General features: G+C 41.1%; 1 protein-coding gene across 2 annotated transcripts in view; it reads right to left on the bottom strand.

The window, feature by feature from the left end:
• The window catches only part of CSMD3 (CUB and Sushi multiple domains 3), a 1,174,472-nt gene that overhangs the window by 820,136 nt on the left and 330,838 nt on the right, over positions 1-23,498 (bottom strand). The gene's annotated exons all lie outside the window — the stretch shown is intronic.

Genomic DNA, 23,498 nt, shown 5'->3' with positions numbered 1-23,498 from the left:
GTTTAGAGAGTACACTTATAAAGTTTGCGGACGATATCAAGTTGGGAAGGGTTGCAAGTGATTTGGAGGACAGGATCATAATTCAAAATGATCTGGACAAACTGGAGAAATGGTCTGAAGTAAATAGGAAGATAGTCAATAAGGACAAATGCAAGGTACTCCATTGAGGAAGGAACAATCAGTTGCACCCATACAAAATGGGGAATGACTGTCTAGGAAGAAGTACGGCGGGCAGGGATCTGAGGGTCATAGTGGACCACAAGCTAAATATGAATCAACAGTGTAACACTGTTGCAAAAAAAGGGAACATCATTCTGGGATTTCTCAGCAGGAGTGTTGTAAGCAAGACACAAGAAGAAATTCTTCCACTCTACTCTGCGCAGATTAGGCCTCCACTGGAGTATTGTATCCAGTTCTGGGCATGACATTTCCGGAAAGATGTAGACAAACTGGAGAAAGTCCAAGAAGAACAACAAAATGGATTAAAGGTCTAGAAAACATCACCTATGAGGGAAGATTGAAAAAATGGGTTTGTTTAGTTTGGAAAAGAGAAGACTGAGAGAGGAATGATAACAGTTTAAAGGTACATAAAAGATTGTTACAAGGAAGAGGGAGAAAAATTGTACTTCTTCACCGCTGAGGATAGAACAAGAAGCAATGGACTTAAATTGCAGCAATGGAGGTTTAGGTTGGACATCAGGAAAAACTTCCTAACTGTGAGGGTGATTAAGCACTGGAAGAAATTGCCTAGGGAGGTTGTGGAATCTATATCATTGGAGATTTTTAAGAGCAGGTTAGACAAACACCTGTCAGGGATGGTCTAGATAATACTTAGTGCTTCCATGACTAGATGACCTGGACTAGATGACCTCTCAATGTCCCTTCCAGTCCTATGATTCTATGATTTCAGGTAGGGAATGAGCAGCAGAACTCTTAAAACACAAAAATCCCAGGTTTTGTCCAAATATCTCCTTTTAAAATACATTATAAGGGGAAAGGAAATCTCAGTATATATATACCAATAAAACAAACCAGTTTCTAAAGAGAATATTCTTCACAATCTTCCATGTTTTATCAACCATCCACAAGGATTTTTTTAAACGCATATTATACAAAAATGAAATAGGTTAATATTAAATTTAAGATATTTATAACTCTGATTGCCATAAATAACTTATATATATGCTTGTGCATTTTTCCATGAGTGAACACAAGAAAAAGAACTTAATATACTCCCCTCCTTACAGATGCAGGGTCGGTGAGAATGTTCCGTTTTCTGCTCAGTCAGGCATTACTGACCAGGTAAGACAGGTTCTAAGGATTTCTCAGGCCACCCAAGCTCTGCAGCCTCTTCATGCTCAGGTGTGCCTCAACCTCATAAACAACCATTTAAATACAAGTTCACCTTTTCTATGGCTGAGCAATTGCAGAAGTTAGAGATAAAAAAGACCTACTAGGTTATCCAGTTATCTCCCTGACAATTCAAGCCTGCCAGGGGTTAAGATCCGAGACTCCACCTGGCTCATCAGCCACACACTGCACAACCAAGGTGTTCACACTGAAAATGTTCATTGTGTTTCCCCCACAGCCTTGAAAAGGAGGCCAGGGGCTCCTAACCCCACAGCCAGTAAGGTATGGTAGAATCTTAAAGGTCTTAAATAATCTCTAAAATCCGAGCTCAGCCATAAAGGTCAAGAGGATGCCATGGGGCTAAAGATACCCTACTTATGTATTACTATTATTTATATCCCAGTACTGTCTAACTGAGATCAATGCCTTACTGTGCTAGGCATTATGCAAATACATGGTAAAAGCACATACCCCTACATTGAGTTCAGAATCTAAATAGACAGGAAAGACTAAGGATGAGATGGGAAAACAGAGCACAGAGAGGGGAAGTGACTTCCCCAAAGTTCATAGCAGGTCAGTGACAGAGCCAAGAATATAATAATCCAGGATTTCTGACCTCCTATCCAGTGCACTGTGCACTGGCCTATCCTACCACCTTCTTGGGGCATTGAAAATTCAGCCACCACCTTGATGCTTTCCCTCCCTGAAGCTGGGTAGGCAATATTATTGCAGCCTTAAGCTTATGATGACTACCTGCTTCTATGGATCCAGCAAGGCACAAAAAGATGGAGACAGGATCTCATTTACTTGAGTTTTCCTATCCACTGAGCAGCTCCACTCCTGTGGATCACACAGCAATGTGTTTTGTATAATCCTAGCCATAGGCGCCGACCCCATGGGTGCTCCAGGGCTGAAGCACTCACAGGGAAAAATTGGTGGGTGCTCTGCACCCACTGGCAGCTTCCCGCCCTGCCCCAGCTCACCTCCACTCCACCTCCGCCTCCTTCCCTGAGCACTCCACTTCTCCCCCTAGCTCACAGTGCTTGCCACGTGAAACAGCTGTTTCACTGGGGCAAGCGCTGGGAGGGAGGGGGGAGGAGGGGGAATGTGGCGTGCTCCAGGAAGAGGTGGGGCCAGGGTGGGGATTTGGAGAAGGGATCCAATAGGAGCAGGGAGGGGACGGAGTTGGGGCAAGGACTTTGGGGAAGGGGTTGGGATGGGGCGGGGAAGGGGCGGGGCAAGCACCCACCGGCGCCTGGAAAAGTTGGCACTTATTATCCTGGCTCCAGTGTATTGGGTAGTTTCTTCCCTGCATTGATTGGCAAAAATATGCAATTTATTGTGGTTCTGTGCCCCATATTACCAGGACCATAGTCCAAAAAGCAAATGGAATACTTCTCACATAAGACATGTTAATATAAATCACTCTATATAATGCCAAAAAGCTACAATTAAATGTTTAGTGAAATGTATTACAAACATCACTTTCAGCTAGCTAGCTTGAATCCAGTAAAAGGCTTGCATGGACTCTTTCCAGCAATTCAACGCTTTAAAAAAAATCTACAGAGCCTTGACCCTTGCTGCTGTGATAAGCATCTCTCATCTCACTGCTGCAGGAGCTGAACTCTGCTTTTATTCTCACTCTTGCTTCAAAACTATAAGAGACTGTTAATTCCATCTTCTTAAGCAAGTTGCCCTTAATTATAATTATCTCTCTAAAAAAGAGAAATGCAGCAGCTGTATCTATTCTGGGAATGGATTCCTAGACAATGCAATTAAGTTATAGAGAGTTGGAAATTGTCTTCTGTCTAAAGCTGGAAGATGCATAACCTTAAGAAGTATCTTAATCTCAGAATGTTTTTAAAGTATGGTATCAGCTAACAAGAGGTAACTAATCAAGGAACGTTTCAATTGCCCTTCACTCTACCCTAACCTTGGAAGGGTACACCAAAGATTGCACACAATAGGATTTCTGTCAGCCAAGCCGATTGCTGGTCGAGCTTTACTCCCTGGTATAAAATAAAAAGGGGGGAATGGTCCAGCAGTCTTGCACCAGTACAATGCATTTTAATGTGAGGTCTCAGAAACTGGGGTGTATGCTTCTACCTTGCTCTCCTGAGTTAAACAAAAGGAGTACCTGTGGCACCTTAGAGACTAACCAATTTATTTGAGCATAAGCTTTCGTGAGCTACAGCTCACTTCATCAGATGCATCACGATGTAGCTCACGAAAGCTTATGCTCAAATAAATTTGTTAGTCTCTAAGGTGCCACAAGTCCTCCTTTTCTTTTTGCGAATACAGACTAACACGGCTGTTACTCTGAAACCTGAGTTAAAGAGTCCATGAAAGAGTGAAAGTGCCTTACAGTGAATGATTTTAGGAGTTTATCAAGAAGATTGAAAAGTGACTTGATTATGGCATATGTGAGAAAATAACTGATACTAAAAGAGCTCTTTAACCTAGCGGACAAAGATGTAGCAAGAACAAACGCCGGGAAGCAACAGCCAAACATATTCAAAATAGAAATAAAGCACAATTTTTTTTTAACAGTGAGTATGCTTAACCATTAGAACAAACTATCAAAGGAAGTTGAATTTCTGTCTCTTGATGTCTATAAATCAAGACTGGATGTCTTTCTAGAAGGTATGCCTCAGTCAACACAAGTTATTGTGGGGAAATTCCCCCTAGTTGCTCCCCCCCACCCTTTCCACTCTATGACTGGAGGGGTTTTAACAGGCTACTTCACCTTAAATGTTCCCTTGAAGTATGTAAAAAGAAAAGGAGTACTTGTGGCACCTTAGAGACGAACAAATTTATTTAACCATAAGCTTTCGTGAGCTATAGCTCACTTCATCAGATGCATTCAGTGGCAGTGGGAGATTTATATATACAGAGAACATGAAACAATGGGTGTTACCATACACACTGTAACCAGAGTTATCAGGTAAGGTGAGCTATTACCAGCAGGAGAGCGGGGGTGGGGGGGGGGAACCTTTTGTAGTGATAATCAAGGTGGGCTTTTTGCAGCAGTTGACATCTGAGGAACAGTGGGGACGGGGCGGGTGGGAATAAACACGGGGAAATAGTTTTACTTTGTGTAATGACACATCCACTCCCAGTCTTTATTCAAGCCTAAGTTAATTGTATCCAGTTTGCAAATTAATTCCAATTCAGCAGTCTCTCATTGGAGTCTGTTTTTGAAGATTTTTTGTTGAAGAATTGCCACTTTTAGGTCTGTAATCGAGTGACCGAAGAGATTGACGTGTTCTCCGACTTGTTTCTGAATGTTATAATTCTTGACATCTGATTTGTGTCCATTTATTCTTTTACGTAGAGACTGTCCAGTTTGGCCAATGTACATGGCAGAGGGGCATTGCTGGCACATGTTGGCATATATCACATTGGTAGATGTGCAGGTGAACGAGCCTCTGATAGTGGCTGATGTGATTAGGCCCTATGATGGTGTCGGCCCTGTAAAAGGTATTACCTCACCCACCCTATCCCTCTTTATTTTCCATCCCATCTATCTTGTTTGGTTTTGCTGTTATCTCCATGATCAAGTCAGTTTTTACATCCTTACAGCCAGGTATTGCTTTAAAGATCAAGAAGTTATACCTCCATTTCATATGTTCTTCATTGATCTTTCTTATTATTTTTAGCAAGAAATTCTTGAATTAGTCCATCTATTTATGTAAAAAAACAATCCATGCATGTAGACATATAGGCAATTTTTCAAATATAGGTGCCTAAATCAAGGAGGCATGAATTTTAGAGTGGTTAAACTCAAAAGATTGGAATGTGTGACAACTCATCACTTTCGGATATTAGGCCTCTTAGTTAGATGCCTAAATATGCATTTTCATTGCCTAACTTGGGTCACATTTTCATGGCTCTGTGGAAAAATGCTGTCTATGCAAGTGCTTACACCATTGCTAGCCACAGTGCAGTTGTAGCAATGCTGAAAAATTGGTATTAAAGTTGCTAATGTACATGCAGCTAATGTACATACAGTCACTGGTATATGCAACCTTTCCCAACCATAAATCCTCAAGCCAGATCCTAGCAAAACTGATGTACCTTATATCTTAAAATAAGAACATAAGAATGGCCATAGTGGGTCAGACCAATGGCTTGACCAGTATCCTGTCTTCTCACAGTGGTCAACACCAGGTGCTTCAGAGAGAATGAACAGAACAGGCAATCATTAAGTGATCCATCCTCTGTCATCCACTCCCAGCTTCTGGAAAACAGAGGCTAGGAACACTCAGAGCATGGGCTTGCATCCCTACCCATCCTGGCTTATAGACATTGATGGACCTACCCTCCATGAACTTATCTAGTTCTTTTTTGAACCCTAAAATAAAATAACTATTAACCTAATTTAAAAACAAGGAACATACTTGTCATAACAATGATGATATATCTCCTTCAGGCTTGTTTTCTAATGGAAGATGATATTGTGACCAAGAATACCTTAATGTTAACAGATAAGGAGGTTACAGGATTGTCCTAATTCTGCTATGTACACTCCGGTTCACCAAAGAATGTCATGTGAGGTCTTAAAAGAAAGTCAGGGTCAAAATGGTAATTAATATTGTTGTAAAATGTATGTACTGATATAAGGAGTTCTGTATATATCCTGAAAATGTTTTTAGACCCTGTGTCAAGATATGCGTCACCTGCAGAGGTGAAGAAGCAGGTTTTCTATCAGACAAGAGCTGTTTATTCATCTCCTTCTCTGTCAGATGCAAATTGAGCATTGCAAGCTAATACAAGGGATGCCCACTTACATAAGAAGTTATTGAAGACATGTGAAGTCAGCAGAGTAGCTGCACACAGGAAAAACAAGCCAGGGTGATTATGCTGTCTCTCAGTACAGATAATGAACTTTGGGGAGTATAAGTATAAGGCAAAGAAGACATCTCCTTAACCTGCACATAAGAAGTAAATGGGTTGTGCATTTGCATTCATGAAAACGGGATCTTAACTTCTTCAGACAAGAAGTTAACCTGTTAGTTCAGTTTAGTCTCTAGGAAGCATGTTATGGTTTTGTTTTTTATGTAACCTTTTGTTTCCAATACCCTTACGCACTATCACTTGAAACTTTGGTAAGAAACTCCTCCTTATTTTCACTATAAATCAACCTAAGTGCTGTGATATTAAGCAAGATGCTGATCCAGAGTTGAATCATACAAGGTAGTGTGTATACTGTTCAGTGGATAAGAGGCTGGGCAGTACAGGGGAACACTTCAAAGGGACTCGGGACTGGGATACCCCTATTGTTAACCTGCAATGGAAAGTAGGTACTAGCATTGCCCAGAGGAGAGTGCTTGACAGGCTAACAGGTTGCTGACATCAGGAAGCTGACATGCAGCTAAGCACAAGCAAGACTCCCTCTTGCTAGTTTGTGACAAGGGGTGTAAGGTGACTCAGCCCTGGGTTTCTCGAGCCCCATCACAGCTATGTGTTGCTATAATTTTAGAGAGAGTAATGACCAGATTTTTAAAGGTATTTAGGTACATAACTCCACTTGGAATGAGTGGGAATTCCCATTTTAAACAACAGGAGTTAAGTCACTAAATGCTTTGAAAAATTTGGCTGTAAGTGAAATATTTTACAGGAAAGAGTGAGTTTTTTTTAATGAATTGAACTTATCTGGATGTGGATGTTGAATACTTGAAATGGATTCTAATTACAAACAAAGATTATTATACTTTCCATTCTAGTCTGTACCGTCCATTTTCAACAAGTCACAGTCACAAGCATGGAGATTTGAGCAGCAAAGAGAAAACACATCTCTAAGGCTATGTCTACACTTGGAACTGGGGGGAGTGTTCCCCAGCTCATGCAAACATACTTGTGCTAGTGTTCATTGAGCTAGCACACTAAAAATGGTAGTATGGCCGCAGTAGCATGGGCAATGGCAAGCTAGATACCCTGAGTACCCACAGGGTCCACGAAGGCTTGTACTTGGGGCAGCTAGACCATGCTGCCACTCACCACTGTCCAGGCTACTGTGGCTACATTACTATTTTTAGCACACTATCTCTCATCAAGCTAGCACAGATAAATGTACGGAAGCTGGGGCTCAACTCCAGCTTCAAATATAGTCTTAGCCTAACACACAGGAACAGTGTTTCTTGATTTCTGAGAGAAGGGCACTTAAGGTACAAAAAATACATTTTACAGATGTTAGAGGCAAAATTCTTTTCTTGGCTGTTCATGGCAGATATCAGCTGCAATCATCTCTTTTCTTTATATTCATCATGTAATGAATTCCCATTGACTTCAGTGGAAATGTTATACTTTTCTGTGTACCTGGTACTATTTTTAGCTTTAGAAATTTGTTAGTGGTTAACGATCCAATAACATATACTAGAGATAACTAGATTTAGCAAAGAGAAGACCACTACTTTAATAACAAATCTTATTTGTTATGTAATATCTGTAACATTGAAAAGATGAGAAGATATCTATGGACTATTTCAGCTCCATTTCGTGCCTGTTGAAATTTGTTATCATTTTTCAAATATTTGAATCATCTGACAAAGGCAAGCAGTCAAAACTTTGTCAGACTTTTAAATTTGTAAAATAATGTTAATTTAGGTTATTAAAGGAGTTTCTAAATAGACATTGTGTGCCAGCATAACATTTTAAAATAACTTTTAGATTTATCTTGTTGCTGAAATATCAAGCTGTTTAAATAGATCTTCCTTTAATAACCCAATGTCTTTTTTTTAAAAAGAACTTAGGCAGACAAGTTTTCATTTTTTGTGTGTGTTCATATTCTTTTAAATACAGGTGAACTTTGTGCTTATACAAAGATGACCACATTTTCAAAAGCTTTTGCACATCCCCATTGGTCTGATCCAGAGGTTATTGTTAATGGAAAGACTCCCACTGGCTTCAGTGGGCTTTGAATCAGGCTTTATGTCCACACAAGAAGGAGAGGCTGTGATGCTGGATAACTGAAATATGGTCCTTTTTATCACTTTGTTGCAACAGGTCTTGTATAAAGTGTGTCATGTAATGTGGCGAAGGAAAAGTTATGATTTGCTAAATAAGATTATCCTCTTTAAATCCATGTATCATCACTGTATTGGAAGTTATGAATATTGGCTATGTATCTATATCTCAAATGAGTTTATTCCTAGGGTTACATCCAGTCTAGCCAGCCGATTGTGAATGGACTATTAAAATTTGATGGTCCATCAAAGACACTTAGTTCTCACAAGGAGCCATAGAAGGAATGCATTCTGCCCAAATAGATCTTCCTGTGGTTGCCTTATCACAGATAAGGCAATGGCTGCCCCTGGGAGTCATCAAGCCATGTAAGTACATGTGATAGTCTCATGTGACCCTGGACGCCACCTGGACTAACTTTCCAGAAATTGGGTTGTGAGCTTTGTTTGAAACAGAAAATGTCCAGGCATATGGCAAAGCGTATAGAAGACACCTGGGGAGATTCCATTTGGCCTCTTTCCTGCCCTGAATCTCTGGACTGTAGATTTTCAACTAAAAGGAGCATATTGAACTATGGACTGAGGATCTTCCAATCTTTTGGAAGTTATCAGAGAGACTTTATAAGCCAGCACTGTAACATCACTGCTACAAACCTGATATAAGGAAATTGCAATGATTGAATATATATGATCTATTATTGTATGTATATGATCTATGATCTTCATCTTTTATTAATAAACCTTTAGATTGTAGTTACTAAGGGATTGGCAGCAGTGTGATTATTGGGTACAATCAGAGTTGTACATAGACCTGGCTATGTGGCTGATCACTCAAGATTAGAAGGACCCAATATGTGATGAAACTGGTTTTCAGTAACCACTCATCATGTCCAGTGTCTGGGTGAAGAGATAAGGGCTGGAAAAGCCTAGGGAGACTGCATCTTTGACTTCTTGTTAACTAGTGTGGTGAGACAGAAGTTTACCAAGCTCCTTGGTTTTTAATTTGTATTTTAATTTGTATTGTACATAATAAACCTTCATACTTTTAGTTGTTGTAGTCTGATGCACTCAGGCTGAAGTCATGAATGAGTAGTATTTTAAGGAATACTAATGGTTTATTTTGCTCTTGTGTTTCCCTCCAGGCTCCAGAAATAGGAGTGATGTAGGCCCTCTAACGGACAACTACCTCTGCAGCAGCTACTTTCCCCCCAAGCCCTACATAGTCAAGTTCCCCAAATGGAATGAGTAGGGAGGAAGCAAATGAACTTGGCCATGGAAGAGAAACACAGAGATTGTATTCATTTGGAATGACTTAATGTCACAGTAAGGTAATAATTCTATGATTTTTTTTCCTCATGCATTGCTCTTGTAACCCACTGGTTAGTGTGTGTTACACACACCCCGTTATGTCCCATGCACAGAGAATATGAGTCTGTTGCAACTTCAGCTGAGGAATCTTGATTTTTAACCTTCAGCAGCTCATGCTTTTAGATTTGGAGTTCCCTGATTCGATCTCAGATATGTCAACCATGATGGCAACCATCATACTTTTACATCTTGGAGATGCTATTTTGACAGTGCCCATCCTGAAATAAACAGCCACAGATCACTCTAGTGTCACCCTAGTGATTTTTTGAGGGGCTGAAAGAGAGCCATCAGACATTTTTTTGTTTACAGGTGGATTATTTGTCCTTATGTTTTTGCTTTTGTAAATAGTTAATTAGTATAGATAAATAAAATGTTAATGTATTGTGTCCAGCCGATTATTTATGGAGTGTTTCAATAGAACAGAGTACAGATGATCAATGATGTGGCAGCTCTCAGACCTGCCCAGAGGAGTGCAGAGTTAATGGGGGCCAGAGAGGTGTAGACACAGTAGACAGTAAAGCAGCTGGCACACTGAAGCCCATTTTCACTTACTGCACAGAGATTTTGAAGAAATAAAATCTGTGCACTCGCTGACCTTGGAAACATTCTGATCAGACTTAATTTTCAACCCGCTTCTGCATGCCCGAGGGCTTTAGCAAATAAGCAAAATTCTAACAATGTAGAAAAACATGTGCCTGTAAGGTCTACTGCAGGCATACAACTGCTTCTTTGGAAATCTAGACTTGAAATCACAAACTTGATGGATAGCAAAACAGCCATTTGGCTAGAGCAGAGAATGATGCCACACAGTAACAATTGTAATAAAACACTGATGCATCATTAGACAGAGTTCATTTTGTTAGGTTTTGCAATACTGTGAGCACAGAAAAAGAAGCCAGTCCAAAAAACTGGCTCATTGCAAGGAAACTGCATTTAAAGCACAGGGTGTGTTTTTTGAAGAAGGAAATTGCTGGCTTCCCCAAAATGAGAGGGTTTGTAGGGGTTAGTTGGTTATAGAGACTGTTGCTTCTTAAAGATACAGACTGCTCTGTTTGTGGTGGATTGAGACTGTTTACTGTAAATGCTGCATTGCCATTAAATATTGTCTTTACAAAATGAGAGAGAGAGAAGTCTCGGCAGGTCACTGACAGAATAAATGTTTTCACTCTAGTGCTCATAACAGATATAAAAGTGTGTGAAGTGTTTGAGATGTGTGTGTGTATCATTCTCTGAAGTATTGCCTGAGGAATGAATGCCATTCAGCAGACATGAATACAGGGAAAGCTCACTAAAATACTGTTCTAGGGAACTATGCTTAAAGTGGACTGAAAAAAGTGTGTGTGGGGGAGGGAGGCTATTATCATCCCCACATCTGCTGTTCCCCTGCTCAGCAATTCCTTCTGCTCCCTCCAGCCCCCATTAATAATGCCCTTTTCTTTGTTCTGCCCCATCAGTCCATTACATCACTTCTGCCTCCACTTGAAGCTCCAGGGCATCTTCACCCCCTCCCCCAAGCTAGGGGGGCTGCATTTGGGGATGTCACTCCTGCTGGCCAGGCTGGATGTTGTAGGGAGGATGGTTGAGGGAGTAGGAGCAGAGGAATGTCCCCTTTCTCTCAAAAGGGGAACAGAGAGGAGACAGTGGAGCCACCCATAACAGCCAGTTCTGCTCCCTCCCCTGTCCTCTCCTATGAGAACGGTGTCAGCTCCTGAAGGGGGAGACCCACCTGTTTCCTGAAGCAGTCTTAATTGGCTGCTCTTTTTCAGAAGGTGGGAAAAAGCAACCAATCAGAGGTTGTTTTCCTCCAGATGGTACTAAACATGTATGCCCCTTAGCAACCTGGCTCCATTTTTAAGAAATTTTGTTTCATGGGTATGTAACCTAGCACACTTTAAACACCACTATGGAAACAACTAGCGATACAGTTAGAGTATGTCTACACTGGCAGAATTACATTGCCAGCAGTTACATTGCTGCTTAGAGAGCGCTGAAGGGAAACTGCTGTTGTGTGTTCACACTGTCAGCTGTCTGCACAATAACGTGTTGACACTTGTGGCACTTCCATCGGTATTTGGATCAGTGCATTCTGGGCAGCTATCCCACAGAGCATCTCTTCCTCTTCTGCCACTAAGAGTTGTGGGAAGGCAGAGGGGGTCGCGGGGTATTGGGAGTCCTGTCCCAATGCCCCATGATGAATTGCTTCGTATCCCAGTAATCCCTATGCTTCCGTCCACGTTTGGCGCCATTTTTCAACAGTTTGTGTACTGCATGCTCTGCCTCTTCGGTCTGCAGGAATGGATCCTGCACTGTTGACCAATATGCTGCTCTCTCTCACTGACATGTCACAAGTGGTAGTGGAGTTATTCCTTAAACTACAAAGGCAAGAGGAGTGCAACATTGATCTCGCCACACGAGATTGCTTGTGGCATTCACGGAGGTGCTGACCACAGTGGAATGCCTCTTTTGGTCTTGGGAAAGAAGCACTGAGTGGTGGGATCACATCATCGTGCACATCTGGGGATGATGAGCAGTGGCTGCAGAACTTTCAGATGAGGAAAGCCACTTTCATGGGACTGTGTGGTGAGCTTGCCCTAGCCCTGCAGTGCAAGGACACGAGAATGAGTGCTGCCCTGTTGTTGGAGAAGTGTATAGCGATTGCACTGTGGAAGCTGGCTACTCCGGATGGCTACCAATCGGCCACTAACCAGTTTAGAGTGGGAAAGTCGACCATTGGTGACAGAAGTGTGCAGGGCCATTAATCGCATCCTACTCTGACTGACTCTGGACAACGTGTGTGACATGGTGGATGGCTTTGCACAAATGGGCTTCCCTAACTGCAGGGGGCAAGAGATGGAACACATATTCCAATTCTGGCACCAGACCACCTAGCACGTTAATTGGAAGGGGTATTTCTCTATGGTTCTCCAGGAGCTTTTGGATAACCGTGGACGTTTCATAGACATTAACACAGGCTGGGCCGGAAGGGTGCATGATGCATGCATCTTTTGGAACACTGGCCTGTTCAGGAAGCTGCAATCAGGGACTTTCTTCCCGGACCAGAAGATCACCATAGGGGAAGTCGAAATGCCCATTGTGATCCTGGGAGACCCCTTAATTCTGTGTCTTATGAAGCCATACACGGGGAACCGTGACAGCAGCAAGGAGCAGTTCAACAACAGGCTCAGCAAGGTCAGAATGACTGAGTGTGCTTTTGGTCATTTAAATGCCCGCTGGCACTGCCTATATGGGATGCTGGACCTGGCCAATGACAATATTCCTATGCTTATAGCCGCATGCTGTACACTCCGTAATATTTGTGAAGGGAAGGGTGAAAGCTTCACTCAGGGCTGGACTGCTGAGGCTCAGCACCTGGAGGATGAATTTGAACCAGAGACCAGGGCTATCAGAGGGGCACAACGCGGGGCTATAAGGATCAGGGATGCTTGAGGCAGCAATTTGAAGCTGAAAGCCACTAATATTTGTTGCTATGCTTGGGAGTGCAGTGCTTGTGATGCTAGGAGGTGATTGTGATCAGTGCAGACGATGCACTGTGAAGGTTTAAGAAAATTGCCTGTTGCTTTGCAGAGCTCTGTTTGCTTTCAATTAATGGAATAAAGATTGCTTTCAAACCAAAACAATCTTTTATTAGAAAAACAACCACCAGAGGAGAGAGACAAACAAAAAACACACCAGAACTGAGGGGTATGGGGGGAAGGGAGGGTCTCAGAAGGAGTGAGGTCCCAGGATGGTTAAAAATTTGTGCATGTCCAGATATCACAGGCAACCTTTGGAGTATGGTGCAGCGGGTACTGTACTTCGGCAGGGCTAAACTGCAAAGGGTGGGTGTTGAGTGCAGTGGGTACTGGGATTCCGCAGGGCTGGACGGTGACGGGGAAGGAGTGGAAGGCAGGGGGTACAGACTGCATCCAGGAGGTTGATAAGAGTGTGTTGGTGGTGTCTGGGGGGCACATGGGAAAGAGTTTTGCAACAGTGGCTGCAGAGAAGGGCAGGCACAGGGCTGCTCAGTTTGCAGTGTTAGTAGCGACTGAAGCGTGTCCGCTTGGCGCTCCATAATGTTTAAGAGACACTCCGTGGCTTCATTCTGGCGTGCTGTGTTCTCCTTTCGGTCCCTCTTCTAGCTGTCCCGCTACTCCTTCAATTCTTGTTTTTCAGCCACGGCGTGCATCATGACATCACGCAGAAAGTCCTCTTTAGTTTTTCATGGCCGCTTTCTAATTCTGCACAACGATTCAGCCGACAATAACAAAGAGAGAGGCTGGGCTCCCAAGGACATATCTGTGAAGCCAAAATGAATCAGTGGTCTGTGTGTTGCAAACAATACTGCTTCTGTAAAATGTTGCAGTGATTTAAAACACAGCCACTATTCACATACCTGTCATTAACTGGCTGACCCCAGGCCAGCACACATGAGCCACAAACCCCCCAAAATGGTGAGTAGCCACAGGGGCAGGGGAAATCAGTGTTCCAGGATCATACTGTACACTGGTGACGTCTCTCTTGGGGAGAGCCAGCACTGTAGGGCGGGGGCCTTATAATCATTACTGTCCCCACAATTTCCACAGGCTGTGTTCATTATGGAAAATATTTCACTGCTGAGAGTGAGCAGGGAATCAAGGGAGCATCTTCTGCAAGACTGCAGCTTTCGCCCTGGCCCTTATGCGGCTCGTCTGTGTGCAGCAATGGTCCACCCCTTCGCCCCCCCCCCCCCCCCCCCCCCCCCCGGAGTGATGGCAGAGTGGTGCAGGAAAGTTACCCTTAATGGGCCAAGAAACAAAGCAGCTCTGCCAAAGAACCTGAAGCAGCGGATTGCCCAGTATCTCCATGATAGTTTCCTGGAGATCTCTGAGGCAGATTTCGTGAAGTGAGGGAGTAATCAACACCATGTTCTGCCGCTCAGACTAGGCACATGGTAGTACGTGCATCATACGGACACAAGCCTGCTTTCTGCAACCCTCCTGCCCCCAACAACTCGCTTCAGCCATTCCCAAAATCAAAGCCACTTACTAGGGGCCTCCTCTTCTGTTTCTGCTTTGTCAAGCTCCAACTGCTGAGACTGATTAGCCTCCTCCGAGGTAGAGAAGAGCTCCTGGCTGCAGGCATCTTTGACCTCTGAGTCACCCTTTGCCTCTGGGTCCCCCTCCCCCTACACATCCTCATCCAAGATTGCCTCCTCCTAGCTCGGTCCACTCTCGACTGACATGCGAGCCACCGAAGTATCTATAATGGCCTTCACAGTGGAGGTGGGGTCGCCACTGAGTATCGTGTCCAGCTTTTTGTAGAACCAGCAGCTCATGGGTGCAGCACTGGAGTGGTGGTTTGCCTCCTGCGCCTTGTGGTAGGCGTTCCGCAGCTCCTTCACTTTGATCCTGCTTTGCAGTGTGTCCCGGTCATGACCCCTGTCATGCATTGTGAAATCTGTCCATAGGTATCATAATTCATATGGCTGGAGTGCAGCTGGAACTGGACAGCCTCCTCTCTCCAAATGTTGATGAGGTCCAGCAGCTCGGCATTGCACCAAGTGGGGGATCGCCAGGTGCGTGGAGTAGGCATGGTCACCTGGAAAGATGTGCTGAGACCACTGCATGCGTCACCAAGCAAACAGGAAGGGGACTTTCAAAATTCCCAAGGAATTTAAGGGCTAGAGCTCACAATTGGTCACCTGAGGGCAGGGCAGTAGAGTTCAAACCAATGACCAGAGAGGCAAGAACAGGAATTATGGGACATCTCCCAGAGGCCAATTACAGCACTGTAATCCACCAGGGTGTCTACACTGGCACCGTGGCACTATAGTCCCAGCGCAGAAAACTATATGCTTCTCGTCGGGGTGGGTTTTTTTTTACAGCACTGCAATTGCGCAATTTCTGCACACTAAGTGGCTTGGCAGTGTGTACATCTTGGGCGTTACACCACAGAAAGCTGCTTTACTGCGCAGAAACTTGCCAGTGTAGACAAGACCTAAGAGACAGCATAAGTTTACAATATAAGAAAGTGCTGCTTGTTAGGTACATGTTTTAGTACCTTTCAGAATCTGAGCCCATACCACTTCAACTAGTTCCCCCTCTCAATCAAAAACTGTCTCACCTTTCTCCAAGTGATCTGTGAAAGCAGCATTCACAGTCCATTTTCTAATCTCCAGAATTTCCTCCTTTATTCTGGTCTCATCTTCATCACCGTTGAGTCTTTGTCACACCTAGATACCTTCCAAGACTGATCCCCCACCTTAAATTCATACAGCCTCTTCACTGGTCACATCTGATCATATGCTTAGACTTGCATCACACATGTCCTTTTAGTTTCAAATGCCTTATGACATCCTGCAGCAGTGGACATTGTCTAGCTGGCTATTTGTGGCTTGTCAGTTAAAATTCACAGTTAGAATTCAGTTAAATTCTTCTGCCAGTTACTTAGCACTCTCCAGCAGGGTTTTGCCACAACATATTATTTTACAGCCCTAGCCATATTTATGTATCTTAGGTTTTTAATATAACATCTATCAGCATTGCGTAAGTACTTCTGTGCCATTTCTTAAAGAGGTAATCATTTTTTCTTCATCAAGCAATGTCAATCTTACTTTAATGTTTTAAAATATAACCCCAACCATCATAGGTTGTAAGCTATTGATGGCTCTTAGTTGGGTATTTAATCTCCTTTTAAAACTGTTTTACTCCATAATCATTATTTTCTTGATAATTCCTTTACCTGACCCTTAAAAGTAGATTTTAAAATGTTCTGGAAGAACTAGTGTCAAATTGACACTAATCCCCCAGAATATCTCAGAATTCCTTGTTAAAAAAGCAATTGTGTGTTACTTTTGAGTTTTCAGTGAAGCAAGCTGTGAAAATATGTTAAGCTCTCCAGTTTCCAGCTCTACTTCTTGACTTATGTCTTCTTCATTTTCTCAGTTTGTCAAACAGTTACTAGGTTTTTGTCGATTGTAATTTGTACTTTGAAAGCCCTATTGCCCATCTACATGCTTCAAAACGAGGTTTGAAGCTGAGCCACTGCCAGCAGCATCATAGAAGTGAACAATGGCATGGTATGGTATTGTCACCCTTACTTCTGCGCAGAGCTAGTGCCTCAGTCAGCAGCCGCCACTCTCCGACCGCCAAGCTCTGAAGGCAGCGCAGAAGTAAGGGTGACAATACTGCAACCCCCTAAAATAACCTTAGGACCAGTGGCATAGCTAGGGGGGGAGCGGGGCAGTGGCTGCTCCCCTACTGAGCACAGGTGGCGCCTTGTCAATGTCTTGGCGCCTTTTAAATTTTCCCCTGTTGAGGGAACAGCGGGAGCGATCCAAAAAAAAGGCACCACCCGCTGCGGCGCTTTTACTCACCCGCCGGCGCTCCGGGTCTTCGGCGGCAGGACCTTCACTCACTCTGGGTCTTCAGGGGCACCTCGGCAGCGGGACCTTCAGTGCCACCAAAGACACCCAGAGCGAGTGAGGGCCTGCCACCGGAGCGCCGCTGGAGGAGTAAAAGCGCCACAGCGGGTGGCGCCTTTTTTTTGGATCGCTCCCTGTGTTTCCTCCACCTGGCTACGCAGCTGCTTCGGACCCCCCTGCAACTCCCTTTTGAGCAGGGAGTTGAGAAATGCTGGTCTCCCCCATGAAATCTGTATGGTTTCGGGTAAAAGCACACAAAAGACCAGATTTCACGATCCGTGACGTGTTTTGCGTGGCTGTGAATTTGGTAGGGCCCTATATATTTGCTTACTGTACAAGCAAGAATAATGTAAATATCTTCAGAGGTTGGGACTAATTATAATGAGACTAAGATATAATGCATCTTTGACTGAATTTTAAAATTTAAACTGTATTATTGCCCGCATGAATAAGAACATTTGAATTTTTAATACAATTTAGTTGCTCCTTTTGGAGTGCAAATGGTTTGAAGAGGAATAGTTTCTACTCCGACTATATTTTAACTAGATCAGTTGTTTTCCTTTACTTAACAAATTATTTTCAAAATTACATTTTCTCAGGTTGCTGATGGTTATTCAGAAGTTTTTCAAAGTTTAACTTATGCATAAGAGATATATAATCCAGTCTGATGATCTTTATTGAAAGCAGTGGCTAGATATATTTTCTCATACAAAGAACAATATTTATTATGATAGTTCAGTAATAGAATATTTGAATCTAAAGTTTAGTTACTATGGTCACAGGAACTATAAAAAAACCTTAGGCAGAAAAATATATTTAAAAATTCAGCTTCCATGTTTCACCATGAACTGCAAACTTCTTTATTATGAAAACCTGCTTTGAAAAATTCTTAAATCGAAAGTATTAAATAATGCATGGATGTTCGAAATGGTGTGGATTTCACTAGCCTTTCATTTCACAGAAAAAATGAGAAGCCTCCTCTGCCCCCAACAATTTTGAAATATCCTGTTTACACATTTTCAGGATGACATGTTTCGATTTTTCATTTTGAAATGACTTTTTGTTTTCAGTTTTTGATTTTGGATTACCTTAAATATTAATATGTAACAAAACTGAAAAGGGTGAAATTGAGTAAGAACATTTTGATTTTGTTGAAATGAAATATTTCAATTGACCAAATTTTTTTCTCCTCCAATTTTCTTTAAAAGGTTTCATTCCTTAATCAGAATGAAGACAAAATGTTGAAATCTCAAGATCCTCCTTAAAACAGATTTTCCAACCCCCCAGTAAGGTCATAAGAACAGAAGAACAGAAGAATGGCCATATTGGGTCAGACCAAAGGTCCATCCAGCCCAATATCCTGTCTACCGACAGTGGCCAATGCCAGGAGCCCCAGAGGGAGCGAACCTAACAGGTAATGATCAAGTTATCTCTCTTCTGCCATCCATCTCCACCCTCTGACAAACAGAGGCTAGCCATTCCTTGCCCATCCTGGCTAATAGCCATTAATGGACTTAACCTCCATGAATTTATCCAGTTCTCTTTTAAACCCTGTTATAGTCCTAGCCTTCACAACCTCCTCAGGCAAGGATTTCCACAGGTTGACTGTGCGCTGTGTAAAGAAGAACTTCCTTTTATTTGTTTTAAACCTGCTGCCCATTAATTTCATTTGGTGGCCCCTAGTTCTTATATTATGGGAACAAGTAAATAACTTTTCCTTATTCACTTTCTCCACACCATTCATGATTTTACATACCTCTATCATATCCCCCCTTAGTCTCCTCTTTTCCAAGCTGAAAAGTCCTAGCCTCTTTAATCTCTCCTCATATGGGACCCGTTCCAAACCCCTAATCATTTTAGTTGCCCTTTTCTGAACCTTTTCTAATGCCAGTATATCTTTTTTGAGATGTGGGGACCACATCTGTATGCAATATTCAAGATGTGGGCGTACCATGGATTTATATAAAGACAATAAGATATTCTCTGTCCCTTTTTTAATGATTGCTAACATCCTGTTTGCTTTTTTGACTGCTGCTGCACACTGCATGGACATCTTCAGAGCCCTATCTACGATGACTCCAAGATCTTTTTCCTGATTAGTTGTAGCTAAATTAGCCCCTATCATATTGTATGTATAGTTGGGGTTATTTTTTCCAGTGTGCATTACATTACATTTATTCACATTACATTTCAAATTTGCCATTTTGTTGCCCAATCATTTAGTTTTGTGATGTCTTTTTGAAGTTCTTTCACAGTCTTCTTTGGTCTTAACTATCTTGAGCAGTTTGATCTGTTTAGAACTAATGAACATGTATGCAACAATAATTGATGGGTGGAATTCAGTGCTCTAGGAAGTTAATTCAATTATTGTGGCTACATTTTAAAGTTCTGAATAGTTTTCTGAACATTAATATGAACTCTAAGCTATGCAAGCTCAGTTAATGAAAGATCCTCAAGATCACATTTCAGGACATGAGTGGATTGCCTGTAGTATCAGGGATGTATACCCCACCCACACCTGCCACTGGCTAAATTCCATTATAGGGAATTTTTGCCTTCCTAAAAATCGGAGAAGAATTTGGCCACTACCAAAAATACCAATGCCTACTGGCCTAGATGCTCCAATAAGATTTGCCACACCAGAATAGGCTATGTTCCTTTTATATTGACTTTTAACATCAATTTTAGAAGAGTAAATGTAATGACATCCCAGTATTATTTTGAGATTAAATCATTGTAAAAACACATGCAATTTGAATTATTACTTCGGTTTAGGAGTAAGTGCACATTTGTCCAAATTGTTCTTTGATAACAGAGAATCCAGAGTCTGTACCAGTTCTTTATGAACATTCTGCCAGTGGGTCAAATTTGAATGCAATATGTTTGATGGCTTAGTTATAAGTACACTCCTGTCCAAGGGGGGAACAAGAATTAAAACAGTCAGACTTCTTTCAGTTAGGACCTCAATCATAATAAATATTTTAATATGCCTATGTTGCTAATGTTGAGGATAAAATTCTGTAATGCCTTCTTTTTTTTTTTTCCGTACTGAATTTTAGCTACTGTATTAGTATGATACGTTTTAGGGCTGGATCCTTATCTGGTGTAAATCAGTGTAGCATCAATGGATTTTCACCAGCTGAAGATCTGACCCTTAGACATTTAAATACAATAGAACTGATTTTTTTTTCACCATATGTATTTATTTTGTGGTGAGAATGGGTCTGACCCACAATGAGTCACTGGTCTTATTTTAATCAAAGAATGCAGTACTAAATCACAAACAAAATATTTACTGTAATAATTTTCTGGTTCTAAAACATTAAAAAATATGACTATTTTGTTACAGACTGTAAAAGCAGGAAGTGAACTAAAGATAAATAATGTCACTTCAAATAAAAGAAGATTTTCCAGAATCAGTGCTGTTAATATTCATATTCTGTGTCAATACTTAGCTTTGTAACAAAACTGAAAAAAATACCCCTCTTGAATAAGGCTTAAGTTTATTTTGGTGTTTTAACTACCGCAGAGGAGTACAAAGAAAATAAACACTGCGAGGGCTAGAATAAATAGGGTTATGTTCATAATTTAGAGATGAAAGCATAATTCCTACTGGCAAAGGTAAGAGCATCATGGTAGTGACAAGAAACTGAATAGATATATACTTTATGACATCCAGTGGGTGTGCATTATCCCCTGTATGTACAGAGTTAGATTTCTAGATCTATAGTGATTAGTGCATAGGAAGATTTCTATCTGAGAACATATTGAACAGATTAATTAAGGGAGGAAATTAATTTCGGAAGATATAATAAAAGGTGGTAATATAATGAATGTTATCAAAGAAGTTTAGTCAGGTGCTGCTATTTACTCTCTTTCATAATCCAAACAGAGGAAGGCAAGCAATGAATTTGAGAGGCAACACATTCAAAATGGATACTCAGTATGTAGATGGTCTGAGGGAATTCATTGCTGCAAGCTATCATTTAGGTCAAGAGTTTAGTAGGGCTCAAAAAAAGGATTAGGCACTTATACGGATGAGAATATCCACAGTTGCTAACTGATCAGCTCATCTTGCCAGAGTGCTACCAACATACGCCAAATTCCTGTCATCAACTTTCAAAGCCAGCAGCCTATTTAAAATGACAGCAAACAGAAAAAAGCTGAGAGAGATTACAAAGTGATCTAGCTGCTCTCTGAGATACTTTATGAAAAGGATGTACAGTATATCAAGAATTACAATACAGGAAAGGCTTAGCACAACTACTTTTCTAAATATGAAAACTGTCTTGACTGATGAGGTGGAAATGGAAAGCTACAGTGTTTTGTGAAGAGTTCCTGACCATTTTTTTTTTCCGTATTAAAAGAGTGGTTACCTTACATATTTTAGCTCAGTATTTTATCTTGTATCTCACAAGTTAAAGTAGTAAACATTTTGTTATTTACCTAGATGGACAGGAGGATAAGAATGAGTTTATTTGCCATCCTTACATAAATAAAATAATAGTCTGAGAAATAAGCCAAAAGACATCACTGTCTGGATCAAACACTATTTTTAAAAATTTTTAATCAGCTTTCATGTAGTTATGTACCATTTGTCTAATAGCGTAAGATACAACAGAAGGTTCCTATCTTTAGACTTAGATATAGAGAATTTTGGTGTATGCATCATGAAGGTAGCTGTGCGGAGTGGAACCTCGAACACTCTTCTAAAGGGGTAAAAAGTATGAACATAGTAAAACTAATTATCAAATCTCTTAATTAAGTTTTTCAAATACATTTTTCCCTAGCATATGGAGAAGTATTTTTGCATAACTGAGTACATCAATCTAATTCAGGGAATATGACTGATAAGTTTAGAAAAGAATGCTCTTACAATCTGCTCCTCTAAATGAGCAATTATTAAATTAGCATGTTAATGCTTTATTTTATATTTTGTAAATAGATTATAAGTATTTCCATATATAAATTAACCCTATTATATCATTTAAGTATGTCAAAGCTTCTTGGTTCTGGAGAAAACCTAAATCACTATTTGCAGCTTTACACTGAATACACAAAATTTACTTTAGAATAAGCAAATGAAGATTTAGCAGTCAGCTGATTAACACTGATTTTATGTTTCTTGTGTTACTTCAGTAATAATGATAATAAATTCTGGTTTTAAAAGAATTAATTTAGCTGAGAACCAGTTTAAAAAATATAACAAGCTTGAAAAAAATCAACAGCAAATCAGTAACTTTTCAATACAGATAATTAACTCACCTGCAGTGACATGAATCATGAGATATCATTCATGAAAGCTGAAATACAGTGTATTGCCTCCCATCTTGTTATATATTATGAAATAAGTAGGGATATTACTTACAGCATCATTTGTACACATAAGGTCTGCTCTTTTCAAATAGTACAAATGCCTAAATTAAGGAGGGTTATTTTTTTTTCTTTTACTACATTATTTAAAAAAGTCTAGTCTTTGTTTTTTCTATCTTGATTAGACATAATGGACCACATCCTATGCAGAGTAAACTGCTATAGCACCACTTTAGAGCTATGCCACTTTACTGTGGTAGAGAATCTGGTCTAATGTGTGCAATTTACCTAAGTGCACAAAGATCATACAAGGCCTTCTGAGCCCCGCTTGAGACTCTATTGTGGGCCTAAGCGTTGTGGAAGGTTTTGTCAATATCCTCTTCTTTGGATGAGTTTAAACCACTATGATAAAGGAAACTTTTTGTCATACTCCAATACTCTTACAGTATATACTGCTGCCTTGAACAGCTATACCATGTTACTATAAATGGTGGTGAATTAACCATGTATCGTTTCCCAGTTATTTTCCAGCAAACTGAGTCAGCTACTTAAAAAGGTGACTTGATTCATCTGTTCTTTACATTAGTTTTATACCAGTGAAACTCCACTGAGGCCAACAACTACTGAGGCAGCTGTATAGAGGAACTACAGGGGCAGTAATAGAGGAAACTTCTCAGAACTTCTACATCAACAAAAAACATGCTTGTGTGATGGGGTGTATAAAATCGATATCAACTAGGAAGGGGGCAACTAAGAAGTTGCTCTGTGCTGCAGTGGCCCCACACCAGTAAGTCACATCGAGAATGCATCACTACATTATGTAGTGAGACAGTGTATCCTGATTTACTGCCTGGAGACACCCTGTGAGATAATCAATGGCACTGTACTTTAATTTGCATGCAACAAAGATTAAATTTACCCAACAACATAATCAGGTGGATGAGTCTACCACAGATTTTAATGTTGATGTTCTGTCTTTAGAAGTTGGTTTACATTTCTAATCAGTGAATCAATTTACATGTCTAAGTAATAACCCCCTTTACTTTAGCGAGGCTATAGTGTCGACACAAGTAAAGGTTGCGGGACCATCCCTACATATTCTC

The sequence above is a fragment of the Chelonia mydas genome, chromosome 2, assembly GCF_015237465.2.
Source record: "Chelonia mydas isolate rCheMyd1 chromosome 2, rCheMyd1.pri.v2, whole genome shotgun sequence".
NCBI classification, from domain to species: domain Eukaryota; kingdom Metazoa; phylum Chordata; order Testudines; family Cheloniidae; genus Chelonia; species Chelonia mydas.
Note: the sequence above shows the minus strand (reverse complement) of the source record. Positions and strands in the feature narration are given on the sequence as shown.